Source organism: Eptatretus burgeri, chromosome 5, assembly GCF_056783735.1.
Source record: "Eptatretus burgeri isolate ZD-2024b chromosome 5, Ebu_testis_v1, whole genome shotgun sequence".
Classification (NCBI taxonomy): domain Eukaryota; kingdom Metazoa; phylum Chordata; class Myxini; order Myxiniformes; family Myxinidae; genus Eptatretus; species Eptatretus burgeri.
The window spans coordinates 41,229,442-41,257,333 of record NC_140965.1 but is presented as its reverse complement, the minus strand read 5'-3'; the positions used below and the strand labels follow the sequence as shown (position 1 = coordinate 41,257,333).

Here is a 27,892-nt window from a genome sequence, read left to right as displayed (position 1 = left end):
TTCTTTATATTCCATCTCACACCCCATATGTGGGGCATATGCACTGATGACATTCATCATCACCCCTTCAATTTCCAACTTCACACTCATCACTCGGTCAGACACCCTCCTCACCTCCAATACCCTCTTGACATGATCTTCCTTCAGGATTATCCCGACACCATTTCTCCTCCCATCCACACCATGGTAGAATAGTTTGAAACCACCTCCAATGCTCCTCACCTTACTCCCCATCCACTTGGTCTCTTGTACACACAGTATGTCCACCTTTCTTCTCTCCATCATATCAGCCAACTCTCACCCTTTGCCAGTCATCGTCCCAACATTCAGAGTTCCAACTCTCACCTCCACACTTCTGCCCTTCCCCCTCTCCCACTGCCTCCGGACTCGCCTTCCCCGTCTCCTTCTCCTCCTTCGCCCAGCAGTAGCACAATTTCCACTGGTACCCTGCTGACCACCGGTACCGGTGGCGGTCATTGGTAACCCGGGCCTCGACCGATCCGGTATGGAAATTCGTTTTGTTGTCCGCATAATAATTTGGCATAGGTTTTTACGCCGGATGCCCTTCCTGACGCAACCCTGGTCGCCTGTTACGACACAGGGATATGGTACACCTATTCTAACCGGGGCATACACCGGGCCCAGTACAACTGGTGCTCATTTCGCCGACCTCGGAAGGATGGCAGGCTGAGTCAACCCCCTGGTGTTTTCGACTTGGTTTTATATATATTTATTTATATATATACACATATATAAATATATATATATATATATATATATATATACATATACATACATATATTAATTCAGTGTCCCAACGGGGCTTGAACTCAGGACCTCTTGGGTCCCAAGCCACTGCCCTTACCACTGCGCCAACACCAGGCTTTTGACTTGTGGCATTCTTTCTACAATGGAAATCAAATATTGTTCAGAAAGTTCTTCCCAACACTGTTGCAGAACTTCCCACAAATGTGTTGCACTTGTAGGTTGCTTTGCTTTCACCCTTCTGTCCAGTTCATCCCAAACCAGCTCGATGGGGTTTAGGTCTGATGACTGTGCTAACCATTCCATGATTTGAAGACTACTGTCTTGTTCTTTTCTTCGAAGGTGGTTCTGACATAGCCTGGAGGTATGTTTTGGGTTGTTATCTTGCTGGAGGATGAACCCCTGACCAACTAGGCATATACCAGATGGTATTGCATGGTGCTGAAAAATGATGTGGTAGCCCTTTTGGTTCAGGGTGCCAATCACTCTGTGAAAGTCACCGAATCCGGATCCAGCAAAAGAGCCCCAGATCATCACGCTTTCTCCTCCATGTTTGACCATTCGTGTCACACACTGAGGAACCATCCTTTCGCCAACACGATGGCATATAAAAACCCTGCGTGATGAAACGAAGATTTCAAATTTTGATTCATCGGTTCATAAGACCTTCTTCCAGTTTTCAATTGTCCACTGGCGGTGCTTCATGGCCCAGGCAAACCTCTTTTTCTTATTTTGCCATCTTAGCAATGGCTTTCTTACTGCCACTTGACCTGTCAAACCTGCAGCTCAAAGTCTTCTCTTCACAGTTGAGACTGAGACTTCCTTACTTCGACCAGTGCTAAGCTGTGCGTGAAGCTGCTGTCATGTGAGCCACCTATCACGCAAGCTGTTGACTCTCAGAAACTTGTCTTCTGATTGTGTTGTGGCTTTGGGGTCTGCCAGACCTCTTCCTGTCAGAGTTTCCTCCAGTTTCCAAGTGCCTTTTGATGGTGTAGGAAACTGTACTCACTAACACCTTGGCTGCTTTGCAATTTCTCCAAAGGAAAGACCAAGCAAAGATTTCTCTTGAAGGGTTATAATGGTCTGTTTGTCTTCCTTTGTTAATTGTCTTTTTCTCACCATTATGCTTGCAATATACTACTTCCTGCAGTGCAATATTGTCCAAATAATGCTTCAGAGGGTGGAGAAATACAGTCTGTTCCAACAATATTTTTCTACAGACAGAGGGTTTGTAACTAATCAACAAAAGTTGGGACAACTGTTGGAATTGTTTGCATCAACTTTCAAAGCATAATTTACTTCCATTGCTGCAGAAGAGCTGCAGTTGCTAACCCATTACTTGTTCACTGAAAAGGGTTAACAACTCAAATTTACATTATTTTTCAGTTTTTGGTAACCTAAACTTTTGTTTGTTAACCTCTGGCAGTTTACCGCTTCCTTTGTACCTTTTCAGGTTATTCACTGGAGTTGAACTGCTTAACTTTCAGTAAAAACTGAAAAATGGGGGTGTTCTAAAACTTTAGACTGGTAGAGTATATGTATGTATATGTATATATATATATATATATATATATATATATATATATATATATATATATATATATATATATATATATATATATATATATATATATATATATATATATATATATATATACACACACACACACGTGTGTGTGCGCGCGCGCACAGATTTTACAGTTCTGCAACATGCAGCAACTTGCACTTCTTGTCCATGATTTTTAAAGCTCTTCTCCTGTTCATTTACACAAACATCTCCATTTTCCCTCACATTTCTGGAATCTCAACTATCCCGTATTTTTCCTTCTCTTCGTTTTTATATGTTAAATGCAACATTTGACACATTCAAGTACAAAATCCCATGCATCGATTGGCTGAAATAGTTGCTGTGCTCCAAAAGCAAGATGCAAAAGCAACAAAGCCTGCCATGCAGCACAACTCAGGTAGCATGTTTTCTGAAGCTGGATGGAGTGTCACAGCTGTTTTCTGCTTCTTCTAAAGAAGTGAGGCATTTGCTCACAGTAAGTGGACAGCCAACATCGTGTTGGAATGGATGCAGTCACCAACTACAATAGATGGAAATGGTACAACAGCACCTGGAGATAATTTTGAGGTTCCCCTTTTGTGACGTCCACAATGATGAGTTTTGCTCATTTAAAGTCTGCTTTCTAAAATCTTTTTTAACATGTGAATGAAAGCAAATCAGATATTAAAAATTGATATTAACGTGAATGTGAAGAAGATAGCACAGAACAGCATTTTGCTCTTATGGATGTTATAAACAGAGCAATGCGTTTTTTCCGTTTACATGGCAAGATGATAATGGCTTGAAACTAGTTTTAAATCAGGATTAAAAACATCCTGAATGGAATTTAATGGAAGGTGAAAAATACCGAGTGGCGACTTGAGCCGATTGATCATGTAATACATGATATGGTTTGCAACTTACAATGCAGAACATTAGTTTAGCAACAAACATAGTTTGGCATAATGCTGTTTTAAAATGGAACATTGAAAGGAAAAACCTAACAATCTCAAAAACGAAAAAAATTTTCTCATTAGTTTGTAAATTATAGTGAAATGGCCATTTTTTTTGAACGTGCAATATCTTTCTTCATTAAATACAACATGGTCCAGAAAGTTTTATGTTTTTTTTTAAACCACTATCCTCATAAAGCGCTGAGAATGGAAGGAAGGTTTTATATGGCAATATTTTATCAATGGTGGATTGATTTTGTCAAAGCCAATGGTTGTTTAGGTGTCTTGTTAGAAGAATTGATTTCACAAACTGAGAAACCATGAGGCATGTGTGTAAATGGATAACGTCAGACCTTTTCGACAGCCATCACCAACTCTGCTGACTTATGTTCATAATATGAGATTACAGAATTTTATTTAAAAACATGGCTTTTTGAGCTTTGTCAATCTTGACTATAATTCATGGACCAGTGTTTGTGTGTGTTTGTCACGCTACTCCGACAGTTCTGTGCTGATTACATCCAGACTTGCGACATGCTGTAGTTTCAGCATGACCCCAATTAATGTGCAGGTCTGTTTTTATCTTTGCCGGTGGTCTTGAGGGGGTGAAGGGAGAGGGACGCAAATGCTCTATGTAAATGTGTATCGTGTAGCGCTGCCTCCAGGTAGGGGAGGGTATTACAAGTCTCCATCATTTACAGTACAGTCGTCCTACCCCACATTTTCCAGTGCAGTGAGGTGTTTTGAATTACAAGCAGTAGGTGTGTTCTTGCTTTATGGACGTAACCCAGGTTTTTTTATTTTGCCTATACAGAGCTGTCAGTGGCCTATACACTGCCAAAGTAAAGGTATGTGTCAGAAGAACGTGCTGCATGCTTGGAAAAAGAACGCCCATCGGGCGGGTACTCTGCTAGTTTTTATAATACATCATCATCATCAGCATCCTTCTGTCTTTGCTCGATGATGCACATACAGCCTCCTTGGAATGATAGTTTATCTTGGATTACACTTCCATTGATGACTGGAAATTACATTCCATTGATGACTGGAAAGCCTAATTTGTGCAAGGTAAAGCCTGCCACAAGTGCGACATCTGTAGTCTGCTGCGGGTCGGTCGTGACTGGTATTTAGTTTCCTGTTCTGATGCCTGTTGAGCAGCTGCTCAGATCAATGTCCGTCGTGGTTATGTACACCATCCCAGCGCTGGTAACACCATTCGTGTTTGCTGCTCTCCTGTGTCTCCCATGTATCTGACATGTCCAAATGCAGTCGGATCCCGACATTCGCAGTTCCGCCATCCCCACATATTGGCGGTTCATAAAATGTGACCTGCTCCTATATTTGCGGAAATGTGATTTGCGTATTCACGGTTTTTCTAACCTGCTTCTATGTTCACATTCCTGTGCTTCAAATATTCAGTTTTTCACAGGCAAATTCACGTTTTTTTTTAAACCTTATGAATCACGAACCGTCAGGAACCTATCTCCCTTTTTCCCATTGAAGCAATGCCTCAACACTTGCGGATTCGACAATCACGGTATTTTTCAGGAATGTATCCCCTACAAATGTCAGGGTTTGACTGTACTGCTAACAGAAGGATTTTGAAAGTGTAAAAAGGCAATTTGTGTTCTACAGTGTTCAAGTGAAATAAAATATCCTTTATAGGTCGTAGAAAAAATAAATCCAGGTTTGGTGTTGAATATGCCAGTGTTATACCCAACCTTAGTCCCTCACCAGTTTCACTGGAGGGGACTATCGGTTTGCTTTCCGTCCGTCCGTCCGTCTGTCCATCCGTCCCACCTGCAGTTTTTCAGACTTTTTTTTCCTATAACCTCGAACATATTAAAATGAAACTTGGTACATGGCTTTTATTATGATAAGTTACACAAGAAGTTCAAGTTTCAGGGCGTTTATTTCATATTTGTTGCAATTTGTTCAGGATGCCGGTAATAACTCACCGACTCTTCATTGAAAGACACCGTGAAATTTTTTAACATCCACAAGCAACAACTAATGCTGGCAGAAGGGTCCCTAGTTTAACATACCACCAAGAGATGTCACACACATTGATGCCTCGTCCTGCATGCGAAACAACAGGGTGATGGTTCATAGTTAGGTCGAAATTCCAACCCAGGCTAGACAGCCCAGAGGGGAGTGCTCATACCTCTAGGGCCTAGGCTATCCTGCCAGCCATCTGAGTGAGAGTTGACTATGTTAAATAATCTTACTAAGGTGACAATAATTCATTATTTTAGCCTGAACTGTAAAACTTTCATGGACCTTTTCTAAACATTAAGCAGACACATTTCCCAGATGTAGACAATATTTTCATCCAAATTCTACAACTTATTGTTTGTAATTTAAAGGTTAGGCCATAATACCTCTCACATGCTTCTCCTTAATGTTCACAGAAACACCTAGCTAAAAATTCTACTACATGTCTGTGTGCAAGGTTTACTACAATCCTCAATAGCCACCTTTAATTTATCAAAAGTAAACTGCAAAGTGCCCGGCTAACTGCAGAGGATGACATAAAAGCAAAAATATCCAATGGTAAATCGAACGTGACAAGAAAGAGTGGAATTTTCAAAGCCACCTTCAAACCAGAAAAGGAACTGATTGAATGAATACCCAAGGGGTGAAGGAGGACAAAGGAATGGAGTTTCAGAAAACCTGCTGCAGGTATGGAAGAAAGCTCAACCTCTTCTGACAGCCCTGGAAGAGTCTCCACTGAACACACGTCCAAGCATGAGAATGCACGCAGCTCATCTACGACAGCGAGTGGCTGCTGTCAGACCGACTGAAAGGTGTGAGTGGGTGGACTGTGACCTGGCACCAAGGTGATGCCTGGGCGGACATTCCCTTTCAGCACTTCATGGACGGATGGCTAATTCCACAACATCGATTGGGTGCAGATGGGAATTTTAAAAAAAAGCTTAATGCTTTTGGGTCTCTGATAATCTGACAGCCATACACCTTAAATGTAACAGGGAAAGTGTCCTCTTAAGCTGCTGTTCCTGGAGGCAAGAAAGATGTGTCACCATTAAACGTCAGGAACTGGAGGATTATTTAGATGCAGCACATCCTTGCAGACTAGATGTCTTACTTGAAGTTCAAGGTTAAAAAAAAGAAAATAAAAACTACTGAAATAGGAGCAATGGCATACTGTACAGTATGTTTGACTGAACTAACTTCCATGACTTGTGAGCAATTTGTGACATGTTAAACAACTGCTGTGGTGTTGAAAACAATTGGAAACCCAACCATAAAATTATAAAAACAGTGAATACAAAAATGTGTTTTGTTTAGTCCCATCATCATCATCAGTGCATACCATGCCACTGAGCGTCGGTGCTGCCACAGCAGTTTCTGGTAAGGGTTATGCTGGGTGGTTATTCATTGCCTTCCCAAGCAGTCAGTCAGGGCATTAATTTGTAGAGGGTGCCAGAGATGACTTACCTCCTTTGCCTTTAACGTCTATCAACAATCAGTGCTTCTGGACTGCTCCTCTAAATTCACATCCCTCCGGTCAGCGGTGCACACTGACATATCACCCTGCATGCGAAAAACCAGGACAACAGCCTTTAGGTGGTTTGGGATTCAAACTCAGGCAAGATAGCTCAAAACGAGAGCACATACCTCTGGAGTCTAGACTATCCCTTTAATGTTACAAAGACCCCCAAAAAATTGTGTTTAGTCCTTTAATCATATTAAAAAAATTAGTGTGTGTGTGTGTGTGTGTGTGTGTGTGTGTGTGTGTGTGTGTGTGTGTGTGTGTGTGTGTGTGTGTGTGTGTGTGTGTGTGTGTGTGTGTGTGTGTGTGTGTGTGTGTGTGTGTGTGTAAGTTTGTGTGTTCTCCATAACTCCAAAACGATGAAACCTAGTGGCCTGAAAATTTGCATACATACCAAGAGAACTCCAAGGTAATGCATGAATGAAAATTGGGTGTTTGGGTTAATTAAAATTCCCCTTTTTAAGATAATTAATGGCCTTATTTAATTATCTTTATCAAGGCATCATCCTTCGTCAGCCCTCTGTCAGATTTCTGGGGTCTTAATTCGCCATTTTCTTTGGCCTGCTCAACAGTGCCTTGACATGGAACAGGCCGCAACGGTTTCTTAGAAATAAAACGCTCATTAATTATTTTTTCACATTCCTCACTTTATGGAATACCTTATCGTCGTCATCCATCATACATTCAAATCGCTATATACTTCGCAATGCTTATAAACGCCTGGAGACACCAGTGTTCATGGCTTTATTTCATTTCCACATGCCATAAACTCTAAAATCTCTAAACCTCAGCTGAATTTCGAAATTTAAACTGCAGAATTGACATTGTTTGACATTCCAGGGTGTTTACGGGTGATGTTTGTTTTAACCAGCGGTTCACATAACTGGTACTCAGGTACTCAAGCGTGGTAAAAAAAAACAACTAAATGCGTCCTTCAACAATGCTCAGAAATTTGAAGAGAATTCCAATACAACAGCGGCTTCTGATGGAAGGTTTTCTGGTGGTGGCCGTATGGCAGCTTTAGCTGCTGGGGTATCAATCATTTCTTGAAGCGCGACTGTGTCGCTGATGCAGTGCCCCTCTACCAGTACACACACTGGAACTGGTAATCATTTCGCCGACCACAGAAGGATGACAGGCTGAGTCAACCCCCCGGTGCATTCATTCAGCAGCCAACAGGGCTTGAACTCAGGACCCTAGGATCCCAAGCAGCCACCCTAACCACAAAGCCAACACCAGGCTCTGAAGGTTTTCTCATCTAGTGTAGATAAGATTCTTCCATGATAATTCTGATATACTGCGATTTCAAAATTTAAGTGTACAAAATTAAGTTTATAAATTACGATATCATCAGTTCTATTATAATTTGTAACTTATAAGGTTAAATTTTTTTATTAAAATGACAGATTTGAGGAGAACACGCGACTGAAGAGGAAGAAGATGGGTTTTCTCAGTTAGTGTTGGTAAGATCGTTCCCTGATAATTATGGCAATTGATTTACAGTGATTTCAAAATTTAAGTGTTCAAAATCAAGTATATAAATTATAACAATATAATTTATCAGCAATATTGTAAGTTTATAATTTTTAAGATAAAAAAATAGATCCAAGGAGAACGCACTAGCTAGAAAGAGGAAGAAGCGGAGGCTCAGGAGCGTCCAGAATGAAAAAAAAAAAGAGTGATTTGCGAGTGTCTCGTCTGGAGTGAACGTTCTGAGAGACCACTAACGGAAGAGTAAGATGCATACAAAGCTGAGAGTCACATTAAAAATTGGAGTGACGATTGGGAAAGCAGACAAGTGTGCGCTCGAAGCTGAAATTTTTTTTTCCCGTGAGTACTAAGACATTTCTGCTGGTACTCATTGAAGAACCTAATTCAAAAAAATTGTGTGAACCCCTGGTAATAACCCATCGCTAATCGCTTGCCAAGCCAGTGCGGTCATATTAAACACTGTCAGGAGACATCCAGTGTCAAACAATGTGCAAATTGGACAAATTAACACTTTTTATCAGTCGGAACTTCTGCTAAGGTCAATTCCACACTTGAAATTTTGAAATTCGATTCAGGTTAAGAGATTAAAGAGGTCATCTCCAGTGAGTTGTATTCGCACATTATTTGATACTCCGGACGGTGGTTGTCTCCAGACAGTGGTTGTGTTCGGATGGAGGGTCATCTTCAGACGGTGGTCGTCTCTGGACGGTGGTCATCTCCGGGAGGAGGTAGTCTCCAATGTTTCTTTCTGGACATATCCGGACGGTGGTCATCTCGGTCGTGTCCAGACGGTGGTCATCTCTGGATGATGGGCGTCTCTGGACATGTACAGGTGGTGGTCATGTCTGGACGGTGTTTAGAGTATGACGCTTCCTTCTTCACTGTTATTCTACGCAGAATCACTTTGATGAGACAGTATGAATCGTATTTAACGTTCCACCACACATCTCCCTTCTCCTCACCTCACGCTTACCTCCTCCCAACCCCCGCCCCCAAAAAAAACATCAATCCCCAGCTAAAATGCAATAAACTCCAAACACTCTTAACCCGAACTGAATTTCAAAATTTAACTGGGGAATTGAACTTAGCAGCAATTCCGATTGCTAAAAAATATATAAAAAAGTGTTCATTTGTCCAATTCACACATTGTGCTATACTCCAGTCATCTCTGGAAGTCTCTGGACGGTGTTTAGTTTGACCCAGCCAGCCGTTCCTTATCAACCATTTCATTGGAATGCTTGATTGATAGCTTAATAGGGGGGGGGGGGAGGCTGATCAATTCCAAAGTACTTGATTCCAACCATGGAATCAAAAGGAATTGAGAAGTGAACCGGAATCAACATCAACTCTGAGCAATTCCTACTTCACAGAAAGAAGCGTTTTTCAGGGGAGGAATTTTTTTTCATCTCTGTTGGGCATGTTCCAGTAAAATGAATAGCAAGGCATTTCAAATTGGCTGATAAAGCGTGCTAATTGCTTTGCTGATGGATGGATGGGCAATACATCAACTCATAAAGATAAAGGTCCAGAAGTGCAGTTTGGAACTATTTTGGGAAGGTTAAAGAAGAAAGTCCAAAAGTTGCATGCTCACTTTGTTAATCGACCTTGTTCATCACTGTAATACGTCCAATATGCTAAAAAATATGAAGACCAAACACCAGAGAGAGTAGCTATGAGTGACGGTTGAGAATGCAGATTCAAAGACACTTGAGAAAAGTCTGCACCAGCAACAAGTTCGCTTTCACACTCGACGATTGAAAGCACTTTCGCCCTTGTATGCTGCTTCCCCTTCCCCTCACGCTGCCTTCCCTTCCCTTCCACTCATGGTGCTTTCTCTCCCCCTCCTCGCTCTCTCCTCCCCTCCTTGTCTCTCTCTCTCTCTCCACATATATATATATATATATATATATATATATATATATATATATATATATATATGTGTCCCCTCCCCTCTCCCCTCTCTTAGTATTCCCATCAGCGAAGCGACGGGTGGTATTTCCTGGTTAAAAAAATAATTATTCCTCATTGAACTTTATTCCAACGAAGATTGTCATGACGTTGGTTCTTTACACCTTTATCAATAAGACGGTTCAAGACATGCCTTTGAGATTAATTCTGGGCCACTATCAGGTTCGGATTGTATACATTTCATGGAAAAAAAAAAGAGGTCGTACATTTGAGGCCTGCAAAATAAGTCATACATTTCAGGTAAAGGAGACTGCGTAAGTGTGGGTCAAGGATGCAGAGTCATTTGCACTTTGTTGAGTTGCAGCTCATAACGAATGGAGTTGTCACAACATCGCAACGATCCTCATACCCGCACAATGGAAAAGAACCGAGTTGAGACGCACGATCAAGTCAAAATTGGAATCAATCAACGAAAAATACTGGCACAATCGGAAAAAGGAATTGCAGGATATATTTTCATAAACAAAATTGAATATCCCGCTTCAAGCTCCATAAAGGAGACTGTGCCAGTGCGTTCAATAACCACATTGATCGTTTGTGATATGACCATCGTGTGTAAAGATAATGCACACTAATGTTTCTGGAAAGTATTATGTCAGACTGACGGAAAGGGTTGGGTTCCTTGTAATATAGTGCATTTTTTTTTTTTGTGACCTCGGATTTGATTCCATGCGGAATTTCTCCTCGGACTTGCCCGTGAACACTGTTTGGATATTGTTTGCCACGTTTCACGCTGGCTACCGGTCCACGGTGCTTCATTATGTTTTGCAAACGCTGCTGATTGCTCCATCGAGCTGCACCCACAGAACAAGCTTGCATCTCCATTATTTCATCCCCCATCTTCAGGGACCACAGGGAAAGGCCAGAAACGTATCCTCGACTGCCTGGCGCCGGTGGAGACAGCACCGATTCTGCCTTTGTAATCAGATCATTAAATCTTCCTCTGTTCTGCCGCCGCCGACTTGGGAAGCCAGAGGATAAAATGCTGGGGCCCACCAGCCGTTCTGACCATTTAATTAGCCTGAATAATGCAGCGTTGGGCCGTCCTCATACTCGGCAGAAATGTTCAGCGAGGGGCGTGCTTTGAGAGCACCCCGCAGGCTCGTCGCCTGACAGGTTTGTGACGTCTCCTTTCAAACAGCAGGCTGGGCGCACTCAAAAGCCAACTCAGGTCTTCCGTTACCATGCAATAGTATTTCACCATCCCTTCCAGCTTTTAGAGAAAAGTGTATTTTGCCACTATGTCTTACACCCTAATTGGCTGCAGTTCCCACCGGAATGAGCCACCTCTATACATCCCACGCTGGCACGTAACCAGCATTTTCAAAAGTGGGATCAGGAGGTAGGATCCAAGGTGAATTGGAAAGCTCACCTGTGCAGAAAAAAAAAATGTTGATCTAAAAAGGACTACAAACAGCTAAAAAAAAAAAGTCACAAAATGATTTATTGAAGGAATCAAGCTACGGCCATGTGACTGTCAGCTGGAGTGCACCCCACCTCACTACCTTTTTACCAAGTTCGCTCCGTTCGTTGGCTGCGCTTCTATTCACGCTGTTCACCCGAAAGAAGCACGGCTCACGGTATACGTACAGATCCCACAGGCACGCACGCACGCGTGCACACTTATCCGATCACTCTCTTCTCCCACGCTCGTTATTCTACATCTCTGCTCCAAGAAATGTTTGCAAACTGTGGCTAATTGACCATAATGGAAAGTCGGAATGACATTTATGTAACTGCGTTTCTCGGCTAGTTGGCTGCATTATCGCCGATCCGCATGATGTCTCCAGCACCCCCAATTTGTGTCTGGAGCCGGGTCGGACGGCCTCCCATGGCCAAATAGGAAAGTTAATTACTGCTCGGAACTTGTTCAACAACTCACCATAATTCGAGGTTTGGAAATCTCAGGTGCAAACGCTCTGTTTTGATTCTCAGAGTGAGCCACAACCATGCATCTCACCCACGGAGCCTTTATCAGGTGTTTACACGTGACGTTAAAGAGTACGTTAATAACAGCAAGTATTAAATGGCATACCCACTTGCTTCCATCAGTTGCAGCAGCTCCTGGCTCTGGCCGTGTACCCATGAGGAACCGAGTTCAATCTCGTTTAAATGGTAGGCATCCTCGAACACAAGGAGCGAGGAGTCGCCGAGGCTCTTCGAATCAATGGGAGTTATTTATTCGCGTTTACACAACTTGTTGGGCCCAACAGGATTATTCTGTCTAGACTCAGTTTGATCCTTGGCCCGAGATTATAAATGAAAAACACGACCAAATTATGGTGTTCTGTCATCTTAAGCCGGGTGTCCACCTGTTGGCATTAATCAGTGGACGTTATCGATCCCTGCACGATGCTCTTGGCGAGAGTATTCCAAATACCATCACAGATGTTATTAGATCCTCGTGGAGGATCTCCAAGTCTTACTCACGTTGTTGTTCTTGTGGACATTTTTAGATCCAAGTGGAGGATCCCCAAGTCTTACTCACGTTGTTGTTCTTCATCTTCTTCGTGTGGACTTTTTTGTTTCACAGCCTACAGTTTTCATCGAAACTTCCTGAAACTTGGCATATATATGTAAAAATACCCTGTTCAGACAGTAACCATCTCCGATTTTGAAAATTCCCCCTAGAAAAAAAGTTATGACGTCAAAATATCTCCGCTAATGGGAATCGCCTAAAGAATTATCTCCGAAACTAAGCAAGCTTTTTTAATTATGTTTGCGGGAATCGAACAGGTCATTAGCAGAGATTAATTACCGCACATTTGATACATCACTATGACGTCATATCAATTTTTATGACGTCATTCCTAATTTTTGACATTTTTTGTTTTACAACCCAGAGTTTTCATCGGATCTTTGTGAAACTTGCCGTGTATATGCAGAAAGCCCACGCGCAGGCAGTAACCATCTCCGATTTTGGAAATTCTTCCTAGAAAAAAAGGTTGACGTCATAAAATCGCCGCTAATGGAAATCGCATATACCATTATCTCCGAAACTAGGCAAGCTGTTTCAATTTTGTTTGCGCAAATCAAGCCGGGCATTAGCACAGACAATTCATCGCAAACCTGATGCATCACAATGATGTCATATTCGTTTTTATGACGTCATCATTAAGAGGACGAGGATCTTAGCTCATTTGAGCTTGTTTTTTTTTTCATAACCGAAACAGGCACAATCCTCTTTCATAGCTCCCAAATGATAAATCATAAGCGAAACGATATTACTGCAAGGATTAATTAAATAATTGAAATATTCTCCAAATAAATATACCAAGGTGAATGAACGTATGGCACATCAAATAAGGGACTTGAGTATTTGCCCCAAATGGCTGAATTTGAGTTTATTAACAACTTATATCAAGTGACAATGTGTGGCATGTGAGCACCATTGAAGCTTTGTGGAGTAAACCATGTAATATTTGCACGTGTGTTCGTGTTACCCAGGACTTCAAATTAGTTTCTTCAAACATTGATAACGTGCTGAGGAATTCGAACCTGCACCTTCCTGGATCTTGAGACGTGAAGCAATGCTTATTTGCTCCTCGTTACTCCACCGAAGCCTCGTTAATGAGGACTGTCTTTCAATGGATGGTTGGCTCAGTGCTTCTCCTGTGCTGACTTGAATTGGTTGAAGGAGGTTATGTTTTCACCCCTTTCTGTCTGTTTGTGTACAGGATGTCTCAAAAACTTTTGGACGCATCCGGATGAAATTTTGTGGGCAGGTTCGGTGTATGACAAGGACGAATTGATTAGATTTTGGTGAAGATCCGGATCAGACTACGAGAATTGTTAAAGTGATTCTTCACCATTGGACTTGAGTCGCAATATTCAAGAGTTGGTCTCACTGTGGTTTTATACAATTGGAGCAGTCCTTTCTCTCCCAACCAATGCTGACACTGACCTTTTGCTTATTCCGAGTTTCATATTTGCACTCCTCTCGACATACTTATGCAGCATGAGAGTTGAATGACAAACTTGTGTCAAACAAAACACCCAAACCTCTTTCTTCGTTCTTGTTTTTTTTTATTTCACTTATGCCCGAATCATTTCCTATGGTGGAGGCCAACTTATGGTTGCTCCTCCCATAGTGGACCACTTTGCAATTATTGTCATTAAATGGGAGCTGACATTTTTGGGACCACCTTCTAACTGCAGACACATCTTCTTGCAGGGCTTATGCTTCAGCCTGGGTAAAACTTCTCAAAACCCCTTTAAAGCTAAGGCATATTCACTTTTTTTGGTATACATAGTCAAGGTTCGTGAAAGAGCTAGTACACTCAATGGATTAGGAAGTAACAGACAAAACCAGGATGCAAAACACACATGCATGGGGTGGACAAGATGGACACAGAAGGAAACTCCAAGGAGGGAAAACTGGAAAATTGGAAGGAGGGATTGGTGTGGGGTTACCGAGGGTAGAAAAGATCATGGTTTTGGATTGGGGACGATTTGAGATGAGATAGTGGTGAACAGCTGTCTAAAAGACCTGGAGGGAAGAATGAGATTGAAAAAGATGTGGAAGTTGATTCCACAGGTGGGGAAAAAAAGGAATAAATGAGCGGAGGTGAGTGCAGTGATCCTGGATTTAGGTAGTTTCACCAGAAGAGGATTTATGGTGGACGGTGTGAGACCTGTGGGGTGCATTGGAAGGTTTGAGTGTGTCGGGTGTGGGAGAAGGTTTGAGTGTGAGAGGTGGGGGGGGGGAGGTTTGAGTGCAAAGCGTGCAGGGGAAAGTTTGAGTGTGTCGGGTAAATTGGAAGGTTTAAGTGTGTGGGTGCAGGGGAAGGTTTTGAGTGTGTGAGGTGTGGCTGAAAGATAATGTGTGTGGGGTGGGATGTGGGGAAGGTTTTAGAGGGTCAGATGAGAGGGAAGCATTTAGGGGGTGGGTGAGGGGAAGTATTGAGAGGGTGGGGCGAGGAGGGAGGCAGAGAAGGGGAACATGAAGCTTTGAAGGGGTGGATGCTTTTCACCATTCCATATTCCCAACTTTGACAGATGGAGATAAAGATCATGGGATGGGAGATTTGAATGGTTGTTAAATGCATGGAGATATGCTGCGCTGTATGAGCAGGGGTGATGGTGCAGCGGTGGTTGAGAAGTTTGTGGATGAGGAACAGAGCAGACAAAAACCTCAGAAAAAGTCATTTTGAAGAAGAAGAAGGGACATTGTGGTGGAGATGAATAAAAGAAATACAAGGTTTGAAATTAATTCTTAACAACAAATAAAATTGAATAAGATGTAACATTGATGTTTAACATAGATACCGTTTGTATAAAAGAGGGGGGGGAGGGAGGGTAGAACCAGTAGTAGAAGGAAATTCAATAGAAACAAGAAAAAGAGCAACCAGAGATTGCAGACCCTTGCCAGGATTGCTTTTGTGTGGTGTATTTTGTGTGGCGTTTGTGTACTGGTGTGTTGCATAATTACTAAGAGACATAATTATAACTGCCACTTTATAACTGCTGACAGGGATGACCGGGAACCAAGACGTCCCACTTTGATTGGCCAACTGAACCTGAACCATGATGTCTTTTTTATTATTATTCAATTGAATTCAGATTGGGATTAAAATAAATGAAATTCAAATCAAATGGAAGACCAAATAGGGACAGTCCTGCATTAAGTCATCAGAAGGAACCTGAACAAGCAAACACAAAGATGAAGTCATCAAGAGGAACCTGGATAGGATTCGCATTTCAGCTGCTACTCCTCCACCCTCAAACCCATCCACCAGGCACAGCCAAGTGAGCTTTATTCAAAATATATAAATATATATATATATATATATATATATATATATATATATATATATATATATATATATATATATATTGCTACGGCTGTGGAAATTCGCAGAACACCATAAAGGTCCTTAGTTCAGTTTTGCCGACAAGTCCGTGTTCAGTTAGATTTCCCCACCGTTGTTTAATGGGAAAAATTCGTGTCACCCGGGCCGTTTTTCTTTACTAACATTATTTTGGACCAACCACAACGCCAATGACCAACCATCTTCTCCACGCCATCCACCAACCACCTTCTCCACACCACCCACCAACCACCACGCCACCCACCAACCACATTCTCCATGCCACCCACCAACCACCTTCTCCACGCAACCCACCAACCACCACGTCAACCACCAACCACTCTCTCCACACCGCCTTCATAACGACGACATCTCCCCACCATCTCCTAAACCGCATCTCCCCAACCCGAATAACATTGCCTCACCTTCATCTCCGCAAACGCCGCCATCTTTGCGCCAGCCGCGGCGAGTCCCCAGTGAACAGCGTCGCTGCAAACAGACGCGGGGGTTTCTTAGTTGACGCCAGTGACGGTGATTTCGCGCACGTCCGCTCTCCTAGCAAGTTTGGGTGGTTTCGCACACGTCCGCTCTGTGGAGGCTTCACGTCGGAGTTCGGATCGCGTTCGAAAAAGGGGTGGGGCCTGTGGAGGTCAGAGGTCAGAGAGCGGAGGTCAGATCTCGTCTCTCGAGCCCTATGAATGGCCGCGCAGAGCGCCAGTTCAGTCGTCAGTCTGGAGGCGGTCGGTGGAGTCAGTTGCTGAAGTCTGGAGTCGGGAGAACACAGGCGGGGGCGAAGTCCAGGGGAGCGGAGGACACGCGAGACGGAGAGCGTGGCTGAGCCTGCTGTGCCGCGCAGACCTGCGCGTTCGTGTGGGGAGAGCCAGAGAGAGCTCGCCAGCCAGCGCCAAACGGTCTGAGGTGATCGGGCTTCGGGACAGTCCGAGCGTCGCTGAGGAATGGACGGGTTCTTACAAAGAGCATCAACTTTGAAAGAGCATCAAAACCTGTTCGTTCCTCTCAGCGCGTCGTCGGCTGAGGCCCGACTCACCCGGCCGCTTGGCAAGGCCTGGGCGCAACCGCCGTTACGCTAGCTTCCGTGGGGAAGGAGCGTCGCGGGCCGCCCCATCGAGGCACCACGAGGGTGGAGGTAACCGGCAACGGTCTCGTGGAACTCCTTCGGTCCGCCAAGCTCCACGTAATAAAGGCCTACGGGCCCAGTCTGACCCCCTTGTCTTTGATGGGGTCTTTTCCTTGCTTTTATTTGTGTGAATGTTGTGGCGCCGTGTCCCACAAGTAGAACTGTGTAAGTGCTTGTGAATAATAATAATAATAGATGGTTGTAATGCTTTTCCTTGCCCGTGTCTTGTGCCTTCCCGCCATTTCCATTGCTTTTCTGTTTACGTGCATGTTAGTGTTTTGCATACCTGAATGCATGACTGCATATGTGTCGTTTTATAAATAAATGTCCTTGTGTGAATGTTAACCCGTTCGTTGTGTCCTCTTTCCCCATTGAACCGCCGTATTGCTCTTGGAATTTAGCGGGCTTTTAAATAGCCGATAATAGAATCGGGTCCAACGAGGCCTGGCGATAATACACCGCTCGGTTATCCCAGAACGGAACAAACCGCTTAAGCGGTTCATGTCCGAGCAGGCCTTCATTGAGGTACGGTCTCTCGGTAGTCTGCCCGCACGAATACTTAGGTATATCGATAATTCGGCGATTGACCCTGTCGCGCGCGGGTAGAGTGTTGACTAGGCCGTGGTGTGCGCTTGGAGCACAACCGTGACTAGTTTTCGGCATTGTTCCGGAAAGTCGCGACTGAATTGTCCGTCCGGTGGGCGAGACGGCCGCCATTGGCTAAAGCGGCAGTTCACACGCCGGCGGGCGCAAATTCGTAACAATATATTAAAATACAAAAAACAAAAACAAACTATATCAAAAAAATAAATAATTCTGGCTGCCAAACCATGTATCGGATCAAGTTGAAATTTAAAACATGCATTCCGCATCACCACTAGATCATAAATCTGAAGTTTCACGTCGATTGATTAAGCAGTTCCAGAGGAAATATTATTTAATATTTTTCTTCAGTCTAATATGGCTGCCAAACCTTGCAACCTATCAATTATTCCTAAACAAACTTGTACAACCATAGCTTGGGGAACACTTGTGTGACGTTTCCCATCGATTTGTCCAGCCGTTCTGGAGAAGATTTTAACAGGTATTAGGGTAAATCCAATATGGCTGCCAAACCACGTGACCAACGACATCATGTGTGTGAACCATTAATTATGCCTGATGTTGGCTTCATGGTTAGGGTGGTGGGCTTGGGATCCTAGGATCCTGAGTTCAAATCCCAATCAGTTGTTGAAGTTCAGGACTTGACAATACGAAATGAAAAGCACAAAGCGATGAACAAATTTACATGAAACATTGCATGCCATAAAGCATAAAACACCGAGACAAGGACACAACAACAAAAAGATGACTAATTCAGTCAGAAAGCTCAGCTTTTGTGAGTTGGAAAGGACAGCTCACATTTCATCACGCACGCGCAAAATGCCGAAACTGGAAGTCAAATATTACAAAACAAAAGGAAAAATGATGCTACAACAGTGCAACATCGGGCGGTAGAGGTTGGATTTGTCTGAAAAGGTTTGCAAAATATAGCTATTTTAAATTTTGTGTGACTCCATGAAGATCTGTATTAAATCTACTTTAAACCAGATGTTTATGGTGATTTAAACATCACTGAAAGGGACAATAAAGTGGCTGACATATTGCTTCAAGAAAGGTGAAATGAAAATACAAAATAACCCATCAGTACTTTTACAAATGCAGCACAGGAAGCGGCCACCGTAAACAGGAGACAGACAATCGCACAGACAGACAACACGGTTTGCAGTCGACAGTGATAAACATGAGAGTGTGTCAGTCAGTCAATCAATCATTATGTCTCCTGCGTAACTCCAAAACCATAAAACCTAGGAGCCTGAAACTTTGCATGCACACTAAGAAAATCCCAAGGAAGTGCAGGAGTGAAAATTGGGTGTTTGGGTTAATTAACAATCCCTTTTGAAGATAATTAATGGCCTTATTTGATTATATCCTTCATCAAGCGATGCTCGGTCACCTCGTTCTCTGGGGTCTTAAGGCGTTTTCTAGGTAACATCACTGGGGTCTGAAGCCGCCATGTTTTTTGGCTTGCTCAACCATGCACTGACTTGGAACAGGCTGCAACGATTTCTTAATGATAAAGATGTTTTTTTATCACTTTCCTCACTCATATAATTATCGAATGCCTGTTCATCATAGCTAGACAATTCGGACATATTTGACATTTCAGGCGTCTTCCCGAGGCGTATGTTTAATATGATGGTTTTGTGATTGCCACTGGATTATTTTCCATGAAGTTTCCCCTTTTTGTACATTTTTCCATGATACGACCCGTCACTTCGACATTGATACAATATATATATATATATATATATATATATATATATATATATATATATATATATATATATATATATATATATATCGCATACATTTCTGACATCTACCAAGCTTCGCGATGGCGGGCGGTCGCTAAGGTGGTGCCAAGCTGGCTGAAAGTGTTGTGCAATTTCATTTTTAGACGACATCACTTCACTTAACTTTTTGTGCGATGTGTTTTCATCATCTACCTGTCACTTCGACATTCATTCATAAAACAAACAAAAACCTCCATCGACATCGTTTTCAGAGTTACTTCATGTTGGTTTGGGCTGTGAAAAGCATGTGCCAGCATTGTGGGCACTTTGGATTGTTATATCTTTGAATCCGGGAGGTGTATGTTTACTAAAGAACTCTATTTAAAGGTAAATCTTTGTGTTTGTCGTTTTTATGTATTTTATACGTGTGTACGTACATACACTGTATTACCATAACGGAACTGTGTGTGTGTGTGTGTGTGTGTGTGTGTGTGTGTGTGTGTGTGTGTGTGTGTGTGTGTGTGTGTGTGTGTGTGTGTGTGTGTGTGTGTGTGTGTGTGTGTGTGTGTGTGTGTGTGCATGTGCATATATTAGAGCTGTTAGGGTTGTGTACTCCTTGTAATACTCATTCACTCGGTTTTTATTTGTTTATTTTGTACACATAGTCAAGGCTCGTGGAAGAGCGAGAGCACAGAATTGATTAAGACGACATTAAAAAAAAAAGAAGAAAAGGCAGAAGGAGAAAGGGGGAATGCCAAATAACCCTAACCCTCACAAAAGGGCTGACAAGATGGCTTAGAGGTACACACACTCGTCTCTAAACTGTTTAGTGTGTGTTAGAATCTTGATCCAGCTATAAACTGTCATCTCGGTGTTTCACAGGCAGGGTGATTCACATATGTATGTGCCATCCCCCGGATGGATGTTCAACGGGAATATCCCACCTGCTAGCATTCGTTGCTGGATATTAAAGATCCCACCTTGTCCTTCGCAAAGAGTAGGCGAGCAGTTTCCGACACCCTGATCAAATTCCAAATTCCTGCCCCAATCAGCAGACAGCATTGCATCAGTGGCACAGCCATGCCTTTAGCCGAAGATGTTACCCCACAGCCTTGTGCTACATACGAACGAAAACGAAGTCCTCTCAAAAACTGTCATGTTAACTTTGTTTAAAAAGAAAGGTGAACATCAGAGCAGAAACAATATATGATGTCATGAAAATATGAAAATAGGTTGTGTCTCCACCTTCCTCTATAATATGATTAACTGAAATAAAAGTAAGACTGTGCCCCGACTTGTCATCCATTGTCTATTGATGATGTTCATTGTATTGTCACATTTTATATCTTTATCAAATCAGACAAGTGGGCAATTATCACAACTGGAACGGACTATTCTATGCCTTTTGATCAGATAATGTGCATATTTCTTTAATATTTAATTAGGCCAGTTGACCAGAAAATTGGCATTTTCCATCCAAACTGGAAATTTATAAACTACGTCACTGTAGTTAGACGTCTTATCCTAATGCAGGATCCACTCCATGCTGCCTTTGTTTACTTCTATTTATTGCATTAAATGGAATTGTGGTCTCGATTTCCTGACTCCAGCTATACTTATCGTAGTACTTTATGGTTGTTACTGAAATACAATTGCCGGAGTGTTGATTGGGCACTCTGCCAGTTGAAGTGGCGTGTCACCCACCCTTCCGTTTGATAGTTCATTCCTAACAGGTAAATTCTGCTCAAAGTATTGCCCCAAATTTTGGCATAAATTCAATGAAAGTGTTTAACAACGATTGCTTTATTATCTGGTGGTGTAAAATGATGAAAATGTTTAAGAATAAAAAGACTGATCACTGATGCAAACTAACTCGCTGATAGTAATATGTTGGATAATATTGAAATCTAACTCTGACTCTGCTGCTGTTTACATACAGTGGCCTGCAAAAGTATTCACCTCCCTCAAAAGTTTTCACATTTTAATGCCATCTCAGCTTATTTCATGATACATTCCAATCAAACTTAATATATAGAGTATTCACAAACTACTTCAAAGTGATGAAGATAAAAATGCAGATAAAATGTGAATAAGTTTGATCAATAGAGAAAATCAGATGATTCTTACTTGCATAAGTATTCAAACCCCTTTGCCAAATTAACCCTAAATCACTTCATGAGCAAATTATGTTTGAAAGGTTACAAAATCAGTGTAATAGGTTTCACCTGTATGTAATCAGTGGTTTAACTGAGAAATCAAGCTCCCCCACTTATCTAAGGAGTTTTAAGATGAAACTCTTTTGGTCAACCAACAAGGCAAACATGAAGACCAGGGAGCTTTCCAAAGTCACATAAAGTGGTGGAGAAGCTCCATTCAGGAGAGGGTTATAAGAAGATTTCAAAGTCACTGATTATCTCTTTGAGTACGGGGAAATTCATAATTACGAATTGTAAGACGTATCATACCACCCATCCAAACTCAGCAGCCAGGCAAGCAGGAAACTGGTTTGGGATGTCACTGTAAATCCAACTATGATGTTGGAAACTCTGCAAGGCTCTATATCCAAGATGTGGGTCAGTGTTTATCAATCAACAATATCCCGTTCCCTTCACAAAGCTGGACTCTATGGACAGGTGACAAGAAAGAAGCCATCACTGAAAATGACCTCGAAAACTCGTATGGAGTTTGTGAAAAAGCATCTTAATGATACTGTAGGCATGTGGAGAAACGTTTTGTGGTCAGATGAGACAAATTGAACTTTTTGGTCTAAATTCAAAGTGCGATGTTTGGCACAAACCTAACACTGCACATCACCCAGTCAACACCATCCCTACTGCCAAGCATGGTGGTGGCAGCATCATGTTATGGGGCTGTTTTTCATCAGCAGGGACTGGCAAGCTTGTCAGGATAGAAGGGACAATGCAAACTACAGGAGAATCCTTGATTACAACTTATTTGAGTCGGCCATGAATCTGAAACTGGGTAAGAGATTCACATTTCAGCAGGACAATGATCCGAAGCACAAAGCTAAAGCCACATTGGAGTGTCTGAATAAGAAAAAAAAATGTTCTTGAGTGGCCCAGTCAAAGTGCTGACTTGAACCCTATTGTCCATTTATATTGAGACTTGAAGATTGTAGTCCATCGACGATCCCCATCAAACTTGGCAGAACTCGAGCAATTTTTACGTGAAGAACAGGCAAAGATTTCACCAATCTCACTGTGTAAAGTTGGTAGAGACCGACCCAAAAAGACTCGTAGCAGTCATTGCTGCAAAAGGTGTTTCCACCAAGTACTGACCTATGGGGCTGAATACTTTTGCAATAAGTTAATTTTGATTTATACATGTTTCTTTCCAGGTATTCCTGACAGGTGATCTACTTCAACTATAAGTGTTTAGTTTGATCTCTTCAGTTACAAATGAAAAAGTTAATTTGGAAAAAATTTTCAACATAATTCCTAAGTCACCTAAAGGTGGCATTATTTATTGGGGATGAATACTTTTGCAGGCCACTGGACTTTATTTTTAATTCAGTTCCTCAATTATCTGAGTCAGGCTTTCAATGATATAGCAGAGCAAAGTCAACAGTGACGATTCAAGGTAATGTTGTTGCATTTCTCATTATTTTATTTTTATAGATTACTATGCTGTCATTGTCATCTGTCAAATGGTTTAATCCAATCTCATCAGTAACGTCTTATTTGCACACATTCATACCCAACCCCATGGGTGAAGGTAAAATCCCATTGTCACATCAATGGGCACGTAACAGTGGACACGTGCAATGAAATAGAAACATCAATTATTAACATCTCCCTGCCTGATTCTATCTTTTGTTTTATTCTCTAAATCCAAGCACAGCTATGTAAGGGGCTCAGTGAAGTTCACAGTGAGCCTTTCCAGAAAGCATCCATCTGACCGAGGAATGGATGATTCAACCATGAGTTTTTGACATTACTCACACCAGACCCCAATAAACTACAGAACACAATCCATTGTGCTGTATGGGGGTGGGTGCTTTGGGATGTTTGTAGTCATGTGATTGGGTTCTATATAATGACCCGCCCGCTAGGGGTTTCGCAGTGTGCTCCCGCTCATACAATAAAGCAGAGTTGTTTCTTGCTCTTGTGTCTGTCTGTCTGCTCTTCGGACACAATAGTTGGCGACGATGGATGGGATGTAGGGTAATTGGATTACCGTCCACGGCAAAGTGCCGGTTTTCATCGGCGATGACTTTGAGCTGTTTTCGGAGCAGTTGGAATGCTATTTTGATGCGAACGGCGTAGGTGAGGAGGGCACGAAGAAGTCGATCCTTCTTATGTCGCTGTCGCCAGACAATTACCGGCTGTTAGGTGACCTGGTTGCACCTGACAAGCCGAGAGACGCCGGGCTGTCGTTCCGTGACATTGTGCAGAAGATGAAGGCACACACGGCGCCGGAGAAGTCACCACAGCTAGCACGATACGAGTTCGATCACCTGGCGAAGAGCCCGGGGGAGCGCGTCGCGGATTTTGTCGCGAGGGTGAAACATCTGTCTGTGGCCTGCAAGTTCACGGTGGATGAGCGGCCGACTTGGCTCAAAGACAGATTTATTTCCAGATTGCAAGACCCGAAAATGGTTTCGGCGATACTGCGGGCGAAGTTCGAGGACATCACGTTCGGCACGGCGGTCGAAACCGCGTCGGCTGTCGAACGGACCCTCAGGGATGTACGAGCCATTGCCGGTCAAACCATGGCAGGTGACCTGGGCGTCCACGCGATGTCCCGGGCGCCTCAGGCGGCACAAGCGACCTTCGGCGCGGACCGGGGCCCACCTTCGCAACGCAGCCGATCGGGTGGCGAGGTGAACACGCAAGCATGTTGGGGGTGTGGAGGTCGACACCTTCGGCGTGTGTGCCCGTATAAGAACAGCGTGTGTTTGCATTGTCACAAGGTGGGCCATCTGAAGGGTGTGTGTTGGGTGGCGTTGGCCACCATTAAGGTCATGGGCGGCGATGTGCAGGACGATCTCGACGGCCAGGGGCAAGACCTGCAGCCTGTGTGCGGTGACCCCGACGACCCGGGGTGGGACCTGCAGCCAATGATGAGTCTTTTTTCGGTTGGTCCTGTGACGACACGACCGATGACAGTGGAAATCGAGGTCAACAAAATGCCGTTCATGTTTCAGATTGATACACGAGCGGCTGTGTCGATCATAGGTGAAGAGACTTCGCGTAGACTCAACGGTCTGAAGCTTATCAGGTCAGACCTCACGCTGTACACATAAACCAGCGAGAAGATAATGCCGGTTGGGATGGCAGACGTGTCTGTAGTCTACCAAAGTCAGGACGCCGCTCTCAAGTTTTATGTGGTGCAGGGGAGGGGTCCGTCTCTCCTCGGCCGGGACTGGCCGACCCGCATCAGGCTACACTGGACAGCCATTCACCTTGTACAACCCATTCCGAGCCGATTAGAGGATCAGTTGGAGAAGATTCTGCAAAGGCATCAAGGGTTGTTTTGCGACGAGCTTGGAAAACTCAAGGGCATGAAGCCAAGCTATTCATGAAGGAGGGGGTGGTACCTCGATTCCGTAAACCAAGACCGGTTCCGTATGCCCTGCGGGACAAGGTCAAGGGTGAGCTGGATAGACTGGAGGCCTGTGGAGTGATCGAATGGGTGCCGTACTCGAACTGGGCCACCCCAGTCGTCACGGTGCTGAAACGGAATGGGGACGTCCGATTGTGCGAGGACTTCCATACCATGGTGGAGCGTGCTCCAAGCCGGGAGCCCGGGGCTCAGCGTGGAGCAGTATCTGCTGCCATCGATTGATGAGATATATGCACGGTTGGCAGGGAGTCAGTACTTTACGAAGCTTGATCTACGTGATGCATATTTTCATCTAGAGATGGATCCCGGGAGCAGCGACCTGTTGACAATCAACACATGTCAGGGGCTTTATCGATACACCCGGCTCTGTTTTGGGATTGCTTCTGCCCCAGCCTTGTGGATCAGGTGTGCGTCGGCCTGCCTGCTCAGACCTACCTGGACAACGTACTCATTGCAGGGAAAACGGCGGAGGAGCACCTGGCTAACATTGCCCGGGTGCTGACAAAATTGGAGGCGTGCAGCCTGCGCTTGAACAGTGACAAGTGCGCGTTCTTCAAGCGACGGTTGGAATACCTTGGGCACATCATCACGCCAGAGGGGCTGTTGAAAGGCCCGCAGAAAGTGGAGGAGATCCAGCACATGCCACCACCCCGCGGCAAGACGCAGCTGCGATCATTCATTGGTATGGCGCAGTATTACCAAAGATTCGTACGCGAGCTCAGCTCGGAGCTGGCCCCGTTGACGTGGCTGCTCAAGAAAGACGAGCGCTGGGTGTGGAAGCCTGACCACTAGGCGGCGTTCGACCGTGCCAAGCGACTGCTCACGGAAGATACAGTCCTCCTCCACTACGAGCCTGCACGTCCGCTCTTATTCGCATGTGACAGCTCCGCGTACGGCATCGGGGCGGTGTTGTCCCATAGAATGGACGATGGTTCTGAGTGACCTATATGTTTTGCATTCCGGACCCTGTCAGCGGCAGAGCGGGAATATGCCCAGATAGAGCGCGAGACTCTCAGCCTCGTCTGGGGAGTGCGGAAGTTTCATCAATACCTGCTGGGTCAGCATTTCACATTGCAGATGGATCACAAACCACTTCAATTCATCCTGGAACCCAAGCGCGGGGTGCCGGTGGCAGCGGCCGCGCGAATACAATGGTGGTGTCTGTTCCTTGCTGCCTACAGCTACGATATCCAGTTCCGGAGCACCGGGAAGCATGCCAACTGTGACGGTCTCTCGTGCTTGCCTTGCACGGAGGGCTCAGCTTCGTCTGAGTCAGCCGATCGGGTTGATGTGTTTACACTGAGCCAAATTCAGTGTGGGCCGGTCACAGCGAAGCAGGTGGCTGTGGAGTCATCCCACGACCCATTGCTCGGCCGTGTCGTTCAGGCGATCTCTACGGGGAATTGGAACGATCTGCCTTCGACACCTGCATTTCAGCCATTCGCATCTAGAGTGTCGGAGCTGTCGTTGGCTCAGCGGTGTATTCTGTGGGGAATGAGAATGGTGGTCCCCCCAAAGTTCAGGCAACGTTGTCTTGAGGAGCTGCATGCCAGTCACCTTGGCGTCGTTAAGACCAAGAGTCTCGCCCGTAACATTTTGTGGTGGTCGGGGTTAGACAAAGACATTGAGCGAATGATGAAGCATTGCGCTACTTGTCAAGCGGATGCCGACAACCCGAAGCAGGCGTCGGGCCTATGGCCGGTCCCAGACAGACCTTGGCAAAGGATCCATGTGGATTTTGCTGGGCCGTTCAAGGGAAAAATGTTTTTGATTGCGATTGATGCGACACCTACTATTGGTCTGGTCGCTCTGATGGTTACCATACCCAAGGAGTTGCTGTAGCTGTGTCCAATAAGCTGACCCCAATGATAATTGAGGTAACACCAGTCAACGAGCGTATTATGAGATTAAGGATTCGTCACTCCTTAGGTGTCATTTCCCTGGTCTCTGTTTATGCTCCGACTGAGGCGAGTGATCTCACCGTGAAGGATGCATTCTACGCCACACTCGAGTCTGTGGTTGATCAGTGCCCCAGACGAGATACACTTCTAGTCTTGGGGGATTTCAATTCATCGAGTGGAACTGATAGGGACGGTTATGAGTTGTGTGTTGGTCCCCATGGGTCAGGAACTATGAACCAGAATAGCACTAAGTTCCTTGACTTTGCAAGAAGTCATGGACTTAGGGTGGCTGGTTCATGGTTTCAGCGCCCACAAGCTCATCGCTGGACTTGGTATTCCAACGCTGGCGGTGTGGCAAAGGAGATTGACCATGTCCTCATTGACGGTCGTTGGAGGATGATCCAGAACTGCAGGGTCTACCGGAGTGCTCAGTTCCTCAATACTGACCACAGGCTTGTTGTAGCAACTCTAAAGCTGCACCTTAAATCCTGGAGAATGGTACCATCCCAGCCGAGGCTGGATGTTGCCAAGCTCAGGGATGAGAGAGTAGCTGAGGAGTTTGCGAACAGGCTGAGTGGACACTTGGGGGGTCTGGGTGCTTTGGGGGGTCCTGAAGAGTTGTGGAGCGCCTTCAAGACCACCGTCCTTGATGTTGCCGGTGGATGCCTTGGAGCTCACCGCAGGGCAAAGAAGAATTTTGTCTCTCAAAGGACACTGGATACCATTGACCAGAGTCGCAGGGCCAGGCTGAATGGCAGAGCTGAGCTGTTCAGGGAGCTGAGGCGTAAAACTGTACGTGCACTGAGGGTGGACAAGGAGGCCTATGTGCGAGGAATCTGTGAGGGGGTAGAGCATCACCTGTGGACAGGTGATTCTCGTCCCGC

The 27,892-nt window shown here is 44.3% G+C and overlaps 1 long non-coding RNA gene across 2 annotated transcripts in view; it reads right to left on the bottom strand.

Moving 5' to 3' along the window:
• Positions 1-5,175: 5,175 nt before the first annotated feature.
• Positions 5,176-27,892, bottom strand: part of LOC147026305 (uncharacterized) — a 43,962-nt gene continuing 21,245 nt past the window's right edge. Inside the window, exons 3-4 of one of the 2 annotated variants that reach the window (XR_015057915.1) lie at positions 6,724-6,819; positions 5,176-6,281 (exon numbers count right to left, since the gene is read on the bottom strand). This is a non-coding gene — a long non-coding RNA (uncharacterized LOC147026305). Of the gene's footprint in view, positions 6,820-27,892 lie in introns of both variants that reach the window. The other variant, XR_015057914.1, reaches the window with a different exon arrangement.